A 21,663-nucleotide genomic window follows, 5' to 3' on the forward strand; every position below is an offset into this window, starting at 1 on the left:
AGAAAATCCCAGAACAATTGTTCGACAACTTGCAGATAATCTTTCAGTTAGCAAATCGCCCCTCGCTACACCTTAAGACCCATTAGATGGGTGACCATGGAAAAGTGAAATGGCTCAAAAGTTGGGTTTTTCTCGCATTAAACGGACGCCAAAAAATCAACTTTATGAACTGCGCAACATTTCTTTGATGAAACAGAAACGAATCTTTTCTGGATAGCATTGTTACTTGTCCGAAAAAAGGATTCTCTACGATAACAATAGACGTTCTGGACAGTGGCTCGAAAAAGGAGAAGCGGCACCATATTTTCCAAAGCCCGATGGTGACCCTTTGGTGCTCACATTGAGTTCATTTGGGCTGAATTCCAACATCTTCTTGAATCCTGGCAATGTATTGCTCTCAAATTGAACAAATCAACCAGAAATTGGCATTATTGAAATTTGGTCAATCATAAAAGGCCGATTCCTATACATGACAACGCTAGGCCCCATGTCTCACATGTGATCACACGACAATTGTTGGATCTTGGTTTTGAGGTTCTGCCTAGCCATTCTCCAGTCCTCTAGCCTACAGAATACCATTTTTTCAGACACCTGGACCACGTTTCACAACATAAAAAGTTTATTGATCAAAATTCGTTAGAAAATGCGTTTACAGAATTTGTTAATAATAACGACTTAATTTTAGCATATGTACCGATTGGGGGGCGTCGGTGGCTGCAACGGTTTAGGCGTTGACACGGCGCTCATCACTGTAAGGTAAAGGTCCCCGGTTCGAATCCTGCGGCCTTGCGGGAATTTTACGTTAATTTGTTCTTTGGAATATGGAAAATATACGATGAATGATCAGTAATAAATTATAGTCTCTAATATAGGTTGTCCAGTAAATATACGTCATTATTTCCGCAGGATTATTCTTTATCAAATAACAATACATGTGAAATTGGACTAAAAAGTCTCTTCTGCAAAAAGTTTTGTTCTGAATTTTATTCACGAGACTTTAAAGTTCAGGTTGCTGCTATGTTATATATATTTATTTATTTATTTATTTATATTTATGAGTGTTGTTATCTGATACTTCTTTTTTTATATTATTCTGGATAGAGCTACACATTCACAAAATTAAAAAACTGACTTATTAAAGAACATATTATTTTTATCGAACACAACACTTTTAAATGTATAATAAGTAGGGTCCCAAAATGTATAAAACTGATATGATTTAAACGAGCGTCCGGTTTGATTGAAAACAATAAATAATCTTTGTACAGAGGTGGACTAATAAGTAATAAAACAAAATCTAATTTTGCTTCATATCGTTGGATCGTTGGCGCGTTTTTGATAAAATACTCACAGGAAACAGATAAATGGTCATGAAGTCCAATTTAGAACATTTTTACGAGGGTAATATACGGTGGTACTGGGTCGCTTGTTCCACGTGATTGTTTTACATTCGTCCCATTGTCTTGTATGAACCCTGGGAAGAGATTTTTATCAACAAGAAGTTGACAGTCGGGCAAAAGTTGTCAGATGACGTTTACCACGACACGCTATATATCGTGAGCATTATCAGCAACCAGCCATTGTTATTGATATTAATTTCAAACATTGATTTTTTTATTTCATGTCGTTTTTTCAAACGGAAAAATTGTGAAATAAAACCACTCTAAAAACTTTGGTAATTTTAATAGAACTTTAATGTACACTGCTTTATAAACAGAAACTTGATTGTTGTCGAATTTGACAATTTGGTCATGTTAATAATTTTAGGTTTATTTTTTGTTTCAGGATATGAAGCTCAATTGGACAACATCACCCGGTCCTCAGCCTAAACAGGACACAAGCAGTAAGTTTTTTTGGGCAGGCCTAAAATTCCAGTCGGCTTGAACAATTTTCACAACAAATCGTTGTTTTTTTATTCTGCTACATGCAAGCTAGAGAGAAAGAAAATTCTTTATCTGAAAAAGGGTTTTTATCTCGACAAATTTGATAAAAACATAAGATCTAATCTTAGAGAAAGAAGTACAATTCGTTTTTATACGTGAAATTATATATTGTAACAAATCAAACGTTAACATAAAAATAATATAACAGTTTTTTGTGAAGTCTTTTGAAAAAAGAGCATATTTCGATGAGTCAACATATGAAGAAAGATTATTATCCCTTTATGTTTCTTAGCTTTTTCCAAGGCCGAATTGTTGTGAGCGATGCTAAAGTTGCCCCCCGATTGTTATAGTTATTGCGGTCGGAACTACAACTACACTGCCCTCGAACCTTGTACCTCGCCCTAATTAGTATTTGTTTTAATTAAAATAGAAGTTGTGAAAGTCCCTCAGTATGCCGACATAATCCGAAACTTGCCAAGGGCCTACATCACCGGGGTTATAAATTATTATTAATACTGAGGAGGCACCGTCGCCCACTCTACAATGAACGAGGAAATATCCGCAATTCGATATATTATATAGGGTGGTTATTTATTTATAATTATCCTTTCAAGGGGGAAATCGATATAAATTCTATACAATACAAAATAGCCTTGGTGAACAATGGCGCTGTTTGTTAGAGGAAAATTTTTTTACTCCCTGTTACCACAATATATCCAGTTGTCTATATAGCAAAACCGTGCATGAAGAACGAACAGCTACAAAATGAAAGAAATTTTACGAAGAAGATTACGTTTTAGAAACGTTATTTTTGACGGTTTTCTAATAATTAGATTTCGTATTATTGAATATTTAACTTTTCGTCATTTAGCAAAACTTACATTTGGTTTATAATGCAAATAAGGTACGTGAAACAGCTACAGCGCATTTAATTCAAAAACATAATATGTCTAACGTAATTTAAAAGAGTTCTTACATTGTAAAACAACCTACTACAATTTTTAATATTGCTACCTTCACCCCATGCAACTCAAAAATGCTTTATTATTGGACAATAAAATGATTGATAAAAATGTAAACTTTGAAAACTTTTTTTCATCTCAACTAAAAACCTTAATTAATTGTAATGTATTAATTGATCAAGCGGACCACGAAATTAGTGAATTTAAGGGATTATTTCTATTGTTTAAATTATTATTAAACTCACATAATTTGGGTAGAAATAAACCAATTAGAACTCGCTTTGTAAAATAAAAATGACACATGTGAAATCTCACAAAAACCATATCAGAAAGCTTCATACAATAAAATGCAATGGTTTTTCTTGTAGCAAGCACCTAACAACAAAGGAGGAACTTTTCAGAGGAAATGCTCAAAGTGTTTTCCCTCTTCTCGAATGCATAAATGACTTTCTGAATTTCTACCCCCCCCCCTTCAAATTTACCTTAGCTCACGTTTTCGAACATTCAATTGTTATTTTTCAACTCTACTAGAACGTTATTTAAAAACCTGGATATATCAACGTAAAGTATATTAGATGAAGAATTTTTAGAAAAATTTGACAAGTTGTAGATATTTTTTGTAACCTCAGTAGAACGTGCAATTTGACCAAAATTTTAAATTTTGTACTTTTGACATGTTCCAACTGATATTGGCTAACATTTTAGGTCATTCAGATTATTGCAAAGAAGTATCTTACAACAAATTTAACGTTCTATCAAATGGTGTAATTGGATTTGTTGTAGTCTCAACATTTTGGAAGTTGTAAGCGTTTTTATGTCGTAAGTTAGTGAAAAGTTGAAAAAAGCTAAGTTGACGAATATCTTCAAAATAGAGAACTTTCCGAAAATTTTCTCCTGAGCATTTTTTGCTCCAAACGAAGAGTAGAATCGATTCCCTGAGTTTCGCCAGAAGGAAGTGGGACACCCTGTATATATTTTCTTTTCAGAAGCATGTTATGTTCAAAATACATAATGTTTTAAAAGAATTTAGCTATACGTCTATCGTGAACTGAAGTCATGTACAATTTTCCACAATACCATTAGTGTCGCGCACCCTCACTCTCACTCTCTCTCACTCACATTCTCTCTTTTTCTCTCTCTTTTTTCTCTCTCTCTCTCCTTCTCAGTCTCTATCTATTTGTCTATTTATCTTTACTATTCCTAAACCTATTTATCTATGTTTCATATTCGTATGTTCACTCTTTCAATAACTCCCTATCAGTCTCTCTCTCTCTCTCTCTCTCTCTCTCTCTCTCTCTATCTATCTATCTATCTATCTATCTATCTCTCTCTCAATCTATTTATCTCTTTCTCTCTCTTCCTCACTTACTCTCTCTCAATTTATTTACTTATCTCTTTCTTCTCTCTCTCTCTTTCTCTCTCTCACACACACACACACAAACACTGCATCCTTGTGCAGTTAATACTCGTCACAATAATAGTATTTTGTTGGTATATTTGACCAGATTACAATATAATGTCGACGATATGGGTTTTATGGTTTTATGGCAACTATTTTAGTAATATTTAGAATTACAAATATTATAGTAGAAATATTCATTTATTTTTATTTGTTTATTTATTTTTAGTTTAAACTTTCTACTAGTTTTTATTTTGTTTTGAACCGATTTGTACCTACACGAGGCCCATTCTGAGGAGATTTTAATATTACTTTTACTTTACATTAGAGAGTAATGTTGACAACTCCCCTCCCCCACAAGGCAGAAGACGGTGGAGGAGCCGATAAAAAGTAGTGGCAATGTTCAGCAAAATGAAAATAAAACACAAATAAACGAGTATTTATTAAACTTTACCTTTAGGCAGGAAATATTTTCCTATACATTAAGTACACACAAGTTTCAGTAGACTATCTACGAACTTAATATTTACTCATTTTGTACAAATGTTGTTACCTATTCATCACAATTGTTATTTATTTTTTGTATTGGTAATATTTTTTAACTTTAGTGGTTTGGTTACGTTATAATATAAGTTTACATCAAACACTGAATTGTGTTAAAATTATAATTAATTAATTTTAATTAACTACTTAATTTTTTTATATTGAAATGAAAAAGCTAGTGTCACGAGCAGGATTCGAACCCAAGACTTCTGGCTCAATACGCTGCTCTAACCACTTGAGTTATCATGACTTCGACCCACTCGGACACCTTTCTCATCTCAACCTACAACCTTTCGAATTTTCACTCCATTTGCCATTTTTCCAATCCCGCTTGTGACAATAGCTTTTCCATTTCAACCAAAACCTTACATAAAAAGATTAAGTAATTGAAAGAATTAATTTTGTCAATAGACCCCTAAATGGATGAATTTCATATGAAAAAGTCATGCAGCATATCTGTGTATACGTGCTCACAATAATGAGGTTATGAAGACAAAGTAGATTAAGTGAGAATCACAAAGAAAATTTTTTAAGTAATAAACCCTGCAATAAGTTCTTAGATCATGTCGCAAGAATGCAATGATTTCCCATGGATAGATAGATGTTTTGCTGATCAATGAATAATACATGTTAGAAAAAGGTGAATACATTTGTAATGGAAAAAGTATCTATTTGTCTAGTTTATTCACGAAGTTATTGTTTTATGGAAAAAAAAATATATATTGATTATTTAAAAGGCTTGACCCTATGGCCTCGCCTGTTGATGCGCTATGAGCAACATTAATGTTAAATTTGTTTTAAAAGGAAAAACTCCCCCTTCCGTTTTCTTCCCTTCTTAGTTTGGCCGTTTTCTCGAAGTTGCCTACAAGGATCACGAGAGCGTCAAATTTTCCTCGGAGGTCCTGAATAAGTAAACGATAGCCTATTAGATTTTCTTGCTTTTCCCCTCCGTTTTCCCGACATAATCTCCGGTGTGAGACAGGTTTTCGTTTAATTACACTTCGTTAGTGTTGGCACCCCTTTCCTGTCAGCGCCTCAATAATTCAGGTAAACAGTGGAGCTGGGGTCTTTGGCGCTGGGGAGCGGCCTTCTTACGACAACAGGAAGCGCCCCCGCCCTCCATCGCGTCCCTCAGGAGCTCTAAATAATAAAAGCTTCGGAGAGCTTGCCCTGAGATTGCAGGACTAAAGGATTATCGGAACAACAAAAGAGGATTTCTTAGAAAGGAAATAATATTAAATCAACATAATATTGTATTCTTAAAACCTGTTTTATTTATTATTAAACAGCTGTTGCTTTACCTCTATCGTCGTTGTTTTTCAATACCCTCAGCTCTGAGTAACATCCTGTTAAACGATTTTTGAAAATTATTCATACAAGATAACGTTTTGATCGTACTAAGTTATCTAAGTTAAGTTTTACATTGTAAATTTACTAAATTTAAAAATATTTTTTGAGTTACGCGATATAAACCTTCCTCAACATTTTTGTCGTTATAAGATCGGTATCAAATATTGACAATCCTTAAACTAACGTTGTGAAATTATTATTATATCAGTATATTCTATCTTTCCCATTTATCTTTGTCGTTATTTTAGCCGTCTGTTAAGTGACCATAGGCAATTCAGTCGAAAGGCATGATTGTCTGAGACAATAATGGAAATTGACTTGTTGCACCAAAGCATTGGGATGTGCGGAAATGGATTATTATTAAAATATATTAATTGAGTGGAAGTCAGTAGCTAAATTGGAGGACAAGATTGTTGCTTCAGTGTATATGTACACTGTCTACATTTGTCCTTATTCAGTCTTTTCCTCCACTTTTAGCACCAGTTTTTGATATGCTCAAGTTGTTCTTGGATTTTGGACAGGATTTATAAAGTGGGAGGTTTATCGGCCACAAACAGCTTAGGCCATCGACCGTTATGATAACAGTAGGCCCAGGAACAGCTTTGTCAAGGCATCGTCATGAAATCTATCATGAAATAAACTTTGATCATGTGGTTGTATTTGACAGGGAGAAAATCTTAAATATTATTAAATGAAATGTTACATATTAAATCTGATGTTAATTCATTAAATTTCAGAAGTGATATCAATAATTTTAGCGCCCTCTACAATCTAATTTAGTCTTTTCTGTGTGTGTTGTGTAATGCTATGTCTAGAACCACAATTGGTTACCTCTCCTTGGTTACATATGGTTACATATATATATACTNATATATATATAATGTTATTTTACTTTTGATACTATGACGAGTAAGTTAGTTATCCATTGTTATCTGAGAATTACTTTGTATTTATTAATTATAATCGTTGTAATTACTTGTAGAGCCCTGACGAAGACCTCAATAAAGGTTGAAAGCTTGGCATAAGTTACAAAGCTTACTTGATTTGATGACCGCATCCCTGATCTCCAACTTACTAGCTTAGGTCATTGCCAGACCTCTGCGTGTTTTTTCCTTAACTTTCTCTTCTGTCGCGCGTATTTTGTTTTAAACTGCAGCATTCGAGCGTCTTATATGAGTCCGGGGTAAAGGATTTGTTGGAAAAAAAAATAAATAAATAAAACTGAATGATTTGATAGTTGTAAAAAAAACAGAGTATAGATGGTATAGGGAAGCATAGGAATGTCAGCAGTAAAACGGTATACAGGTTAGGACAAAGAATGGTCTCTTGTGGGCCCTAGTGTTGTTTGTTCTAATGTATGAGTATCTTTCTGAAGAAGCGATCAGTGAAAGATTCCAGTTTACGGTTGTAAGAGGTGGGTAAGAATCATTTGACTTTATAGATGATACAGTCGGCAAAAATTGTTGTATGAACATTAGATTCGACCGCTTGTAACTAATGTTGCTTCTATTTTGGGCATATGCCTGAAAGACAAGAGAAAGCTCGTCGAAGTCCAAAATATAGCCATCAGAATTATTGCTGATTAGCAACGTGTTTCATTAACTACGTCTACATTACCCTCAATATATCTACCTTATCGTTTCACATCATTCATTATATATGCATTATATATTTGTACTATTCGTAACTATAATAGGAGGGTGCTCAATTACTCTAAATACAAACATAAAATACACAATATTTGAAACGTAATCTAGGTGATACATTTCAAAGTGGAATTGTCTGTGATATTATCTGTAATTAAATGTTAAGCTTTGAGAATTGGTCATCCCATCAGTGTGTATATTCATTGTTGATATGACTCTATAACTTTAAAAATTTTAGCCGTTAATTACTTTGAATATCTCCAAACATAACATCCAAAAATAAGGCATAATGTGTTTAGAAAAACAATGCAGCAATGGCACAAACAAACAATAACAATGCATACTAATGTATTTTGATTATGAATTTTTTTGTATAGTTAAGTGTATGTCTGATTAGTTTGAATTTGTGTACATTGTATCCAAATTTACCAAATATCATGAACTGTTAAATCACTTTAAAAACTGGTTTCGCCTGAAGACAAATGATAAAAGTGTTCTAGATGTGTGTTCACAAAGGTTAAAATTTAATTCTCATCAAAAAAAATCTTATCTAATATAAACAACCATTTTCACGATTTTGCCTGGCTATTTTGAACCGCCGTATGTTAAAGTAGGCAATAGTCCCAACTACGGAAACGTTTTTAGCATAGGCTCAAAGCGGGTCGAAAACGAAGCGTGAAAATTGATGCTGCCCCGGCGCAAAGTTGCACGGGAAAGCATAAAAGCCGACCATCCACCACCGCGACATCCCCGTAATTTATACGTTCGCTTAAAACAGCGGTTACAGCTCTTAACTCCACATGCAAGTTTCATTCGTGTTTAAAACCTTTGCATGCCTCGGCCCAGGGAAAACTTAAATATTCGTATTAATCCAGAACACGTCCTATGCTCCAACTGACGCGAGTTGGTACCGAATGCACCATTAAATAAATTATTAGTGAGGAATACATTGTCGTCATCCATATTAAACGATTATTCAAAATTAGAAAGATAATTTATAGGCACTGACAAAGAGTCAACAGACAAGATTTTGTTGTGTGTATTATCATGTGTTTTATATGATCACTCTTACCCCTCAACCAGTAGATGGAAAATTAAAAATCGGTAAAATCATATAATCTTTCGAATTTTCTTTAGTAATTTCGATATTTCATTAGTTTCAAAAAGTATTTTTACATATTGGGTACAATTTTTGAACCGATAGGTGACTTAGATCCAGTTGAATTACTTGAATGCACCCATTCCCCAACTGGCAACACGCCCCCCCCCCAACCGGTAGGTGGAAAACTAAAAATCAGTAAAAACACATACTTTTTCAATTTTCTTTTGGTATAAGGCTACTGAACCCGTTTATGTTGTTAAAGACAATGATTTTATTGAAAAAGCACAAGAGACCAATATCAACTTAAGAAAAACCCAAACCACCGAGAAGGAAATTTGAGTTATTCTATATTTCATAGGTTTCAAAAAGTCTTGTTACATATTGGGTACAATTTTCGAACCGATAGGTGGCTTAGATCCAGTTGAATTAGTCGAATTCTACTATTTTGTTAATAAAAGTAGACAAAATGTTCTAGAAGTTCATCGATATCCATATATTTATCGGAATATATTTATGATTTTATTACCACCATGTTTTAACTACGCAGACGTACTAAATTCAAATTGCAATATTGATTATGTCAACTCTATGCCAATCGGAGACGATAAAATAATCATAACGTCACGTTGTAAATTGTTACACCAAGACCATAGACCGTTTAAAAAATTTGTTTTATTTGTTAACGTTACTTATCGTAAATAAATAGAAAAGAGTTAAGATTTTTGTGCCCAATTTTAAAGCCATACAGAATAAAGATTTTTGGATAATAATATTAGGGGATGAACATTCCTATTCACTGAATGATTAATGCTGAGAGCTATTTTTTTTTTTTTTTTTTTTTTTTTTTTTTTTTTTTTTTTTTTTTTTTTTTTTTTTTTTTTTTTTTTTTTTTTTTTTTTTTTTTTTTTTTTTTTTTTTTTTTTTTTTTTTTTTTTTTTTTTTTTTTTTTTTTTTTTTTTTTTTTTTTTTTTTTTTTTTTTTTTTTTTTTTTTTTTTTTTTTTTTTTTTTTTTTTTTTTTTTTTTTTTTTTTTTTTTTTTTTTTTTTTTTTTTTTTTTTTTTTTTTTTTTTTTTTTTTTTTTTTTTTTTTTTTTTTTTTTTTTTTTTTTTTTTTTTTTTTTTTTTTTTTTTNCCCTGGGACGCCAAGGATAGGAGAAGGAAGAGATTAGTTTTGGGAAGAGGTGGTTACAGGAGTGAAGGGTAAGGTTGGGGAGTTAGTAAAAGGATGGGAAGTTAAGGAGGCCACCAGGTACGGGAGGGGTATTTGGACGCAGTTTAACCTCATGCCCGGGAGGCTGAGAGCTATTGTGCTAATATTTGAAGATCTCCCATTATTATTGAAGACTAATAGCGATAAGTTTTTGTTATTATTTCTAATTATTGTCACCAAAATTCTCTTTACGTACATTACTTTTTAACAGTCAGGAATTTATAATTTTAATTTTAATTTTAAAATAATAAAAGTAAAAATACTATGACGGCAATGAACATATAAAAATCACAATTTGCATGTATTGTTCCAAAGATAAAATTTTTCTTCATAATCAAAATTGGGCTGATTAATCCATATATGTTAGCAGTCATAATTGACCATATTAATTATTTCAATTAATTATACTTTTCATATCTACCAAGACCTTAGCTATTGAACTGATGGTTGGTACAAAATTTTCTTACTTTATGATTGGAATTTTTATCTATTTGAAGAAATAATTGTATTGAAATGTAACAAATTTGAGGACGCAGACAAGGCCGCTAAGAAAGCGGCTGCGACCCCACATGACCCCGAGTCCCCCATTAGCCCGATGGAGTTAAAAACAATGAAACAAAAATGAAAAATTCGATTTATTGTAAATGGCAGGCTCGCTGGAACGAAATTAATGAAAAACTAAAAATACATAAAAGTACGGAGGGGCCATGACCCGTGGAGAATTTGGAAAAACGTAACAAAATAATATTATCAACGTTGCGAATAGGTCACACTCGTCTCACGAATGGTCACCTCTTAGTAGGTAGAAGTCAAAAACGCTGCCCACTCTGTGGAAACCTTGTAACGGTGAGACACCTATTAGAGGAATGTAATAAGTTAAGAGAGTTTCGAGAACGGTGTGACCTACCATCTAATCTGGAAATAGTTCTTAAGTATAACAGTGACTTCAAAGATAATCTTATTATTATTAATTGATAAACGCGTATGGATACATATAACCAACCACACGTGGTATATCTCCATTTTGCAGTGTGAATGTATTTATTAGCGTGGGTGATGAGGTACGTCTGGGTGTGACTGAATATCGAGTAGCTCACAGACCCGCCAAATTAGTTTAGGTAATTATATATTTGTTGTGTGATGTGAGGGGCAGGTCACCCGGTAGTAATACTACCGAGATTCTGCAACCTCTCCAATATGAATGTATTTATTAGCGTGAATGTTTTGTGTAAATGGACGTGGATGTCGAGGAATATCGAGTACTCCACAAGCCCGGCAAAAGGAAATTAGTCTAATGGATGAATGAAATTCTGTACATACTGTATGAATGTATTTATTAGCACGAATGGAAGGAAGTCGGTAGGATTATGACTATCCTATTGACTTTTTATTTAGTTGTAAGGGCAGGACCTCAGTCGTGCACTTGTACTCTGAGCCCTGCCAACTATAGATTAGGTAATTATTTTCTTAGCGTGAGTGGGTATTGTTAGTGAGTCTGTAAATATTGAAGTATTTTTAACAAACCACGTGTAGGATGGTAGAAACGAGCAACAAGACACTCCTCTGTTTGGTCGGTAGGAAACAAAATTAAAAGAAGAGATATAGTGAATGAGATAGAGATAAAGTAGAAATGAAACAAAGAAAAATGCGAGAAGCTTATATACGTGAGGTGCCGGCAATGACCCTTGTAGTTAGCCGGCCGAGAAAAAAAATTTGAATAGTTATCACTTATCAATTAGTAGAAAAGTCTATAAAGTAGTATAAACTAGAAAAGTCATTACGAAACATTGTAATATACTATTAAAATTTTATTTGTGTTTCCGATATGCCTTGAACGATATAGTTTTCTGTTATTTACACCATATTTATTGCTGCGGGAAAAGTTCAGAACAATGAACGTGAGGTGCTCACCAACGGTACTGATTTATACTTTAAGTATCAAGAAACATTTATGTTCTGGTAAAGTTTAAATATTTATTATTAGGTTTTATTTTTGTTAAAGAGAAGTTTTATGTACTTTTTTATTATTAGTAGCGCAATGTATAAATAATATACATAAAACGAAATGATGCGAATTTTAACTTATTACTTTCTGATGTGCGTGAATATACTCAATGTTTGTGTACTTTTATGAAAGTATTTCTATAGTATTTCATTGACTCTGGGAGTGTAGATTATGATTTAGTTTAAACAATGGTTCTGAAGTTCAGAAAGGTTTTCACAGAGCAATAGGATGGAGAGGGAGGAGACATGAGATATCTCTGGAGTGTCGTAAAGCACCACTAACACCGGACATTGTACCGCGGTGGTAAATTTTACTTGTATGACTTTTACTTCGCTCCTTTTGACTTTTAGTGTAGTTCAGCCCGATCCCAATCAGCGGATGTTCCTCTGGGATCCTTCAGACCGTCCGGTTGAATTATATTTGAGGCTTTCATTTCCCATGATTCGAAGGGACTGTCCAAAACGTCGATCCGGTCAGGTCGGGAATTGAACCAACGGCTTTAGTACCGTGTTTAGCAGTAGACTGTTTAGTATCCATTTGAGGGCGTAATAATTAAAATTTCCCGCGTTCTGCAGACGGCGGGATACTAACCCGGTAGCCATGGCTACGTTCCTTGACGGTAACCCATATAATGACTAAAGTTTCTTATTATCCTTCCTCCAGCTCCTTTGTAAGTTTAATGGACCCTTCCGAATTCCTTCATAATTATTATGTACGAACGAAGGAGGGTTTACAGGACCCCTGAGATTTTCTCCTTGTGACGAAAAAGCAGAGGGTGTCGGCTTAAAGTTTTTATTATGACATTCATTACGGTGTTAGTCTCCGTCTAATTTTCCACTAGGTTCAAAACCAAGAAAGATGAAATTGTTTCTCATCCCTCAGTCACCACATTTTCCGTTTCATTTCTTTCCGTCGAAAATAGTTTTGCTCAAATCTTTCTTCATTATTTTATTATTCTTGATTAATTATATACTATAATTCATTTATGAATAGTTAATGAGTAAAATTTGAAATTTCTCCGTGTGGCCTGCGGGGGTGATGAATCATTTATTCAGTCATTTTATCGAATGAGTGAATCATTTATTCATTCTTAATTATGAATTATTTATTCATTCGTAAGCGAACATTTGGTTCTGCTTGTCTGTGTTGGTTTGTCAAAACTTTCCTGCAGTTCACCATCCTTCACACAATGGAATCACCGCCACCGACATAAAATTGCATTAATAACATACATGAAAGGTAAAAACAACGCCGCTTACAAGAGAACAATACCAAACTTACAAAAACAATAAAAACAATTGCCCTTTACAACTCCAACACGATCAACAAAACGGAACCACAAAAACGGACCCTAATTTACCTACATTCACGTATAAAGGGGAAAAAATACTAACTTACATTTTTTTAAATTAGGAACTAAAAAGCACGAACAAAACGGAAAACTACAATGACGGGAAATCAAACTATGCGTCTCCAAAACCGCGAAAACAATCGCGAACTCTCACATATACGTATAATTATAAAAATACTATACAATGTGCAAAAAGTACGAAAAATGGAAATTTAGAAATTTTCAAACATAAGACATTTAACAGTAAACAAAACTCGTAAACAAACAAAATAACAATTCACACATATCATTTACACCATTCGAAACACTATGCCAATTAGATAGAAAAAGGAACGAAAATTAAAAAGTCAGCCCAGGGCAATTAAAAATAGCCGGATTTAATAAACCAAAGGCACCGGCAAAAAAATATCCCACCGACACACGCACCCTACCCACACTATATAAAAGGGACATGGCTCACAGAACTTTAAAATCATACAGACCCCTGAAGATGGTAAAATGCCAAAAATTGTCCGACCAACACAGCTACCACAGACAGACCACAATGATCGGTAACGAGAAAATTGCAAGTTAAAATAATTAAGCTATTAGTTTATTTTTTCTAATTTTTGTTGCAGCGTAAAAATCTTAAATTTAAAACAAATGTACAGAAATAATACTCCTACTAATTTTTTTATCGTGGTCTGCACTCTGCATATAAAATATTTTAAATTTGGAAAATTAACCACATTCTTACATTTTCATTTTTTTTCATAAAATATTTCATTGTAATTATGAAACCTTGTGGCATAATAGGAGAAAAACCAATGTCATTTTTTAATACGTTCTATAATATATATACATATAAAAAAAGCAATTTTTGTCTACTAATTCACGTAACTAAATTTCAAAATTGATATTATGTCAACATACGACAAGATATAACAACGTTATGTTACCTTCATAAGTATTCACAATAGATATTGGGTTATATACAAATTTATGTAAAACATTTCTACATTTTATGTATTATATTCCTTTTATCTTTATAAATTGTCCGCTTGCGAAATGATTGATATTTATTCCTCTAATAAAGATAAAGCAAGGGGCGTCGGTGGCCGCAACGGTTATGCGTTGACACGACGCTCATCATTGTGTAAAGGTCCGGGTTCGATTCCAGCGGCCCTGCATTCGAACCCGACAAACTAAAAAATGCGGTTTTTTCAAAAAAAATTTACCTTAACATAAATGATACAGGTTTTAATAGCATAACTCTGTAATAAGTATTAAGGGATAATGCCAATTTAAAATAACATAAAAACACCTAGTTTATTAAGTCAACTTTCAAACTATAATCCTTACTATCCAAAAATTTGTAATATAAAAGTTTTTCTTTAAAGAAAACAGGAGACATGAACCGTAAGATTATCTCAGATATCTAACGATGATATGACGTCACTCTGTGTCATTGTAGAACTTTTGAGGGAACCTATGAATTGATAAGCGTCAACACAAAACAAAATACTGAATAAAAAAGAAAAAAGCCTAGGATTTGACCTCCTTTGTTCTCAGGCGGGTTTGGCGTTCCGGAAGGAAGAATATTATGCAGGATGCAGCGTTGTCTCTTGTCCCAAGGCGCATAAAAAGGAAAACAAATTCGAAACAATCGAAAAGCGAACAATCGCATCGCTATCCGCCACGGCCTGCCCTAACTGGAAACGTTTTCAACATTCGTACCTTTCCCCTGCCTCCCTGAGGAAGTCAACAATTCATAGGGCCCTCCGCTGGGTTTGGCATCCATTTCACGTAACAGGAAATATATCGAGAGGGTGTTCCGGTACGGGAGGCCGGAAGTTCGAGGATCATCCTCTGGGGCTAGGATCGGGACCACATATATATAATTCACCATCGTGTAGTAAAAGGGACGGCAGGATGGGTGGGGGAAATGACGACTGAAAGCTGTTGTTTTGTGAACTTGATGCTCTTACATCAGGGTAATTATCTTTCTGAAAGCAAAGATATCCTAAATTTAAAACTAATTATACTTACTATAATACTGTAAGTTGAAAAAAATATTTATTATTATTATATTATTATTATTGTCCGTCTAGAAAAACTTTATCTCGCCACTCTCTCAGTCAAGCTGTTATATCAGCAAAGGGAGCCACATCAATTTTGCCTTTAAGATGCGTCATCTACATTGAAAATATGATATTGGTAAATATTGATATGAAAAGATTTTCATGTATGTACGTCACTACGTTATTTTTGGTGGACATATAGGTTTAACGAAAACGAATAAATTTAATAAATTACCAATAATTAGAAACCAGTTACCACTAGCCAAACCTAAGTTGAAACCAAATCGTTCTGTCCAAAGTTGCAATGAGTGGGCTTAACTTAATGTTCCTCCACTCTAATTTTTTTACTACGGTGTTTTGTTTTTTTTAAACCCCCGAGTCATAAACTTTTAATGTTAGTCTAGTTTCTCAAGGACCGAAAAGTTTGATCTAACTCGCCAAAATAGGGAGTACGAATACGGACAAGATACTCATCAATTTACATGGTTTGAATGGTTTGTGGACGCTAAATTCAATTATGCAAAGAGTTTTTTGTTAAGACCAGTCATTCTCAAGTTATTCGTAAACAACTAATCGAATAGGACAGTTTTGGTTACTTCATCAAAGCGCGATTCAACCTATTTCAGTCGATTTTCCAAACAGCAGAATCAACTTCACTTTTTCTTGTAATGTACAAGACATTTTTACGACATTTACAGTAAGTCGAACAATTAAAAACTAAACTTTAGTGTGAAGGTTTTTAGTATAAGTGCTAACTGATCAAAACATTTCAATTAATGCTCCAATTCCGGTTCCAAAGAGCTTTCTTAGCAAACTTGTGGTTGAAAACTGGCTTTCGCGATCGTGGTTTTGAGATCTCTTGAAAGTAATTTAAAAATATTACAAAAATGATAAACTTATGAGAAAAACGTGTATGTTGTATATCAACTGTTTCTAAATGCTGGTTAGCATGGAAGAATTACGGATGTCAAGTTGTTAGGGCATCCTAGTCATATTTGTCACGCTAACCGTTCTGGGTTCGAATCCTTGCAATCAATTTTAATTGATAATAATTTTAAAAAAGTGTTAAACATATAATGGTTTTGGCGGGTAGGTCGACATTAAGCCCTCTTGTATGATAACAAATACTTTACATTTAAGTGGTCCCTTTATTACCGAACCGATTCTTTGTGACCCTCAAAAAACATATTTACATAAACCCCCGCGTCAAACGATACCTTATTCATTAAAAATTTTTATCCTTTAAGAAACTAAGTATTTCCAACAAAAAAAACTATTTCACTTAATTATTCAGAAATCGTGAGATGCGGTCTGATGTGATGAGGGTTTCAGAAAAACATTTTCTTTATCGTTCCAACGTTTCGATCTTTATTGAGATCATCTTCAGGCCTTCGTCGGGCTTTTTCACCTCAAAGAAGCTTATACAAAAATGTCTTTTCTATACCGACTTCCTTCCCCATCCCTTCAAAATCCAATATAAACATAAACCAGCAATATCTCACTGGCACTCTCAACACGACACGCAAGAATGGCACAATTACACAGAAGACAAACACTTTGAGTGAGTAGAAATACTTTGATTGAATATAAAAAATATATTTTGCATTGTATATATATTCACTTTTCCACATTCTAAATGTATTTGTTAAATGTAAACAATGTTTGTAAATCCCAGGCCTTGAAGATGATCTCAATAAAGATCGAAACGTTGGCACGATAAAGAAAATGTTTTTCTGAAACCTACATCACACCAGACCACATCTAACGATTTCTGAATAATTATCGATTAACGGTCACTAATCACCACATATTTCACTTAATTATAATAAAACCCACTAAAACATTAATCGTTAATGGATATTTTAGAAGGAAGTTAATTTTCAATTTTAATTTCTTCTTTATTTGTATTGTTACTAACAATTATTAATAGTACGAATTGACCTCCCTAGAAATCCCTTGAAAACCATCCCTTGAATTAAAATATATTAACATATTTTTTTAATTACTCATAAATTTATTATGATCTTCAATATAAAATATTGATTATTATATTCATTCAATATAAATGAAATTAAGTTCTTCAATATTTATTTATAGTTAAATTCCTATAGAGTTTGTGGCCGTAGTTAAGATTTAATGAAAGTCCTTCTTAGGCCACAATAAATTACAGTAAAAGCTTAATTTAAAGTTGTTTAATAAGATTATTTATAAACTAACTTTTTAATTATTTTTATCAGCTTATGCTTAATTATATAATTTCTCAATTAATTATACACAATTGGAAAAAAACGGGGAGTGGAAATAGGAATTTTTTGGAATGGGTGATCGAAGTCACGGTAGCTTAAATGGTGGAGCAGCGTCATATCAGGCCGAAAGTCGTGGGTTCGAATCCCGCTCATGTCACTGACTTTTTTATCTCAATTAAAAAACCTTAATTAATTGAAAAATATTAATTGGTCAAGCGGATTACGAAAACTAGTGAATTTAATTAAATTTATACAATTATTTGTTTTCGTTACTATGTGCGCTCGCGTTATTGAAGGTCATGTGTGATACTTTAACAACATAATTAGACAATTTTACGTTTTAGTATTTTAAATTAAATATATTTTTCAAAAGATTTGCCGTTTAATTAATTTTAAGGTCAGTTCACTTTGTAATTATTTCTACGTTATTTTTTTTAACACGAAATGTTATTAGAGGTCATTGATGATTAGCTAATATGATTTACGCTAAAAGAAAGAAGGAATTAGAATTAGATCGGATTCGTGGAGGAGGGTGGAAGGATAGACGGAGCCTTGTATAATCCCATGTTTTCTTTCTCCCCTAAGCCTCTCTAAGAGGAGGAATTAATTATGATCTTGTTTGTCTTCCCTCCTCTTCGACTGTTCCGTCCCCTTGAAGCTCAACTGTCTGTTGTCACAGCCACAGATATTTCTGAAAAAGCCGGGGAGAGAGGAAGCTTTTGAGAATTTAAGCCCTTGCCTCCACCCTCTTTTCACATGGCAGTACCCCTCGCCATATCTCCGGGGAAAAACCTTCTTAAGGAAACTTAAGTCCTTTTAGCGAAAATACGCAAGCCCTTCTCCTCTTTTCTCCTGTACAATTATCGCACCTACCTTTCCGTTTAATAAATTTACTCCTATGAAAGGCGTTTGGGTCGTATTTGATCCGGACACATTTAAACCAATTCCGGCGAAGTCTAACCCTAAACCCTAAATTTAAACACTGCACTGCAGTCATAAACTGCTAATGAGACGAAAAAATTGTATAGCTCCCCTTCCAACACTTCCTTTCGTTAAATTCTGCATTAACAACTCCCATTTTCAGTTTGTGATGTACATAAATTTCAACTTTACAGGGTTACAGGGTTAAATGTTAATACTGCCATGGTGGATTCCCTAAATAAAGCGGGCAACACACACGATGCAACGCTATGCGACGCTACCCGATGCTACCCGACGCAAATCCAAAGTCCAATTTTCCATAAGGTGGTATTACCCGCGTGCACATCTGCTCGATGCCATGCAACGCAACCCTACTCTCCGCTCTGCGATCCCCACTGTCCAGTTTTCGACGGGAAGGATCAAGTACAGTCGAAGCAAAGGAAGCGGACACTCATAATTTTATTTCAAACTACATGTATTATTGTCATTACATTAATTACAACATAGTTATTTTAATATAAACCAATTTAACCGAGATCAAAAATTCATTAGTTTTTTTTTTTTATTAATTTTAATGGTTTGGTAGAAAATTGATCAAAACACCGGAATACCATTTTTTGATGCAATGAATTTAACTAGCAATTTATTACACGGTTTTGCTCAAAAAAATTTAACTAACAATTTATTTCATGGTTTTGCTCGTAAAATTTAACTAACACTTTATTTCATAGTTTGGCTCATAAAATTTAACTAACAATTTATATAATGGTTTTGCTCATACAATTACACAATTTTCATCGAGTAGGTCCAAACAGGACACTCATATTTCTTGTAGTTTATTTCAAACTATGTATAAGAAATTTTGTCGTTATATTAATTACAACATTCTCATTTTAATATAAACCAAATTAAACGAGATCAAAAATTCATGAGTTTTTATAAAAATTATTTAATTACGATGGTTAAGAAAAAAAGATATCAAACCAACGGAATAACTTTATTTAAAACAATTAAGTTTAACAAACAATTTATTACAAAGTTTCGCTCAAAATAGTGCATTAAGAAGAAAAGAGGCATTGTGATAGTGATTATTGCGATGCACGCTGTGTGACTGTACGTGGCGTGCGCTTGACGTCGCATAGATGGGCACACCCTACCAGGCGTCGGGTAGCATCGGGTAGCGTCGCATAGCGTTGCATCGGGTAAGAGAGTTCCCCGCTTAGTGTGTTCACCGGTTAAAACGTAGTTCAGTGCAACCAGAACGAGGATTCTACCTTGACTATTTCCTGAGATATTCACATTTTTGTGATTTTAGTCTAAAATTAGATTTTTTTACATAAAATAGTAATTTCTCAATTTTAACATCATTACAATGTATATCTGACCTTTAATTCGCTAACTACATTAAATTTTCTACATGATAACAACATTTGTGTTGAAAAATTCGTGATTCCGATTATACAGAAGCCGCTCAATAAATGACAAATGGCAAAAACCATGTTTTTTTGGAAATACCCAATTGTGGATAGTGCAATGACTTTTTCATCATAATTTTAGGGGATTTCTCCAAAGATGACTATTTTATAATTATTCCAAGGAGATACTCAGTTTTACATTTGTTAGAAATTTTCTTAGTGAAATCTCCTCTGTAAAGTTGAAAAACGTGATTCGAAACCAAGGAGAGTAGCTGTACATGGCATATGTTAAATGAAAACATTTATTAGTATGTAACAAAAATTAGTGGCTTGGCCAGCGAGAAGTTTGTTGATTTGTATTTTGAAAAGCGCAGTGTACAGCACACCCATCGAAACGAGGGAACAGCTCATAGAGAAAACTGAAATCACGAGTGAGGGAAACAAGAGAAGAAATCTTCATGCAATCACATCGGTCGCTCTACGTTCGCTCTTGTGTCTCCAATACGAATGAAAGCATTCCGAAAAAAAAAAGTATTCAGTTAATTTGCAAAAATGCATAACTTAATGAAGTTTCATTTTCTTTGTAGTTTTTCTTTAGTTATGTACACTATATGAGAGGAACGGATCTTATTTTTGTTACCAACTAATAAATGTTTTTATTAAAAATATGACATGTACGATATTCTTGTGTTGCTGCTCCCCTTGAGTTCGATATCACGTTTTTCAACCATACAAATGAGTTTCATTAAGAAAAGTTCTAAAAAAAAGTGAGTATGTCCTTGTAATACTTATACAATAAAGCAACTTTGATGAAATTCCCGAAAATATTGATGGAAAAGTAGAAATGGAAAAGCACAAGCCACAATTGAGTATTTACAAAAACCATGGGTTTTGCCATTTGGTATTTATGAACAGTTTATTTGCAGTCAAAAGCGCGAATGTTTCAACGGAAATGATGTTGCCTTTTGGACAATTTAATGTAGTGAAGCGAAATAAAGGTTAAATTTGTATTTTATTGACGCTACAGTTGGGAAATTACGATTTTATGTAATCAAAATCTGATTTTACTTTTACAAAAATGTGAATATTTCAAGATTCAAGATACAAGCCTCGTACTGGTGGCACTGAACTACGTTTTATTTTGTGAATCCACCATGGCAGTATTAACATTTAACCCTGTAGAACCCTGTATAGAATTTATAAGGTTGTAAATTTTATAAATATGACATCATAATTAAATTATGCTGCTATTATTATTCTTGCTTAATATATATTACATGTGTGTATATTAGTGTTATTTTAATTTATTTGATTATATATAAAAATGATTAGGAATGAGATAAATTATAATACTATTATATAAGTACAATTATTTTTATTATATGGCTTGTCTTTGGCTATCAATAGAATAAAGCGAGGTGCAGACTCGTCATATTGACAATATCAAACAGAAACAACGAGGAACAATTTCTGATTATTTCATAAATTATGAAAACAAGTAATTGTCTATCGTGCATGTTAGTGTAACATTTATAGTTAATATCTATGACATCTGATGCAATCTCAAAATG

The 21,663-nt window shown here is 33.3% G+C and overlaps 1 protein-coding gene across 1 annotated transcript in view; it reads left to right on the forward strand.

Moving 5' to 3' along the window:
• Positions 1-1,789: 1,789 nt before the first annotated feature.
• Positions 1,790-21,663, forward strand: part of LOC106670319 (nucleolysin TIA-1) — a 387,290-nt gene continuing 367,416 nt past the window's right edge. Inside the window, exon 1 of the mRNA XM_024228481.1 lies at positions 1,790-1,843. The gene's annotated coding sequence lies outside the window, so the exon portion shown is untranslated. The remainder of the gene's footprint in view (positions 1,844-21,663) is intronic.

Source organism: Cimex lectularius, unplaced genomic scaffold, assembly GCF_000648675.2.
Source record: "Cimex lectularius strain Harlan isolate CLEC.00 unplaced genomic scaffold, Clec_2.1 scaffold258, whole genome shotgun sequence".
Classification (NCBI taxonomy): domain Eukaryota; kingdom Metazoa; phylum Arthropoda; class Insecta; order Hemiptera; family Cimicidae; genus Cimex; species Cimex lectularius.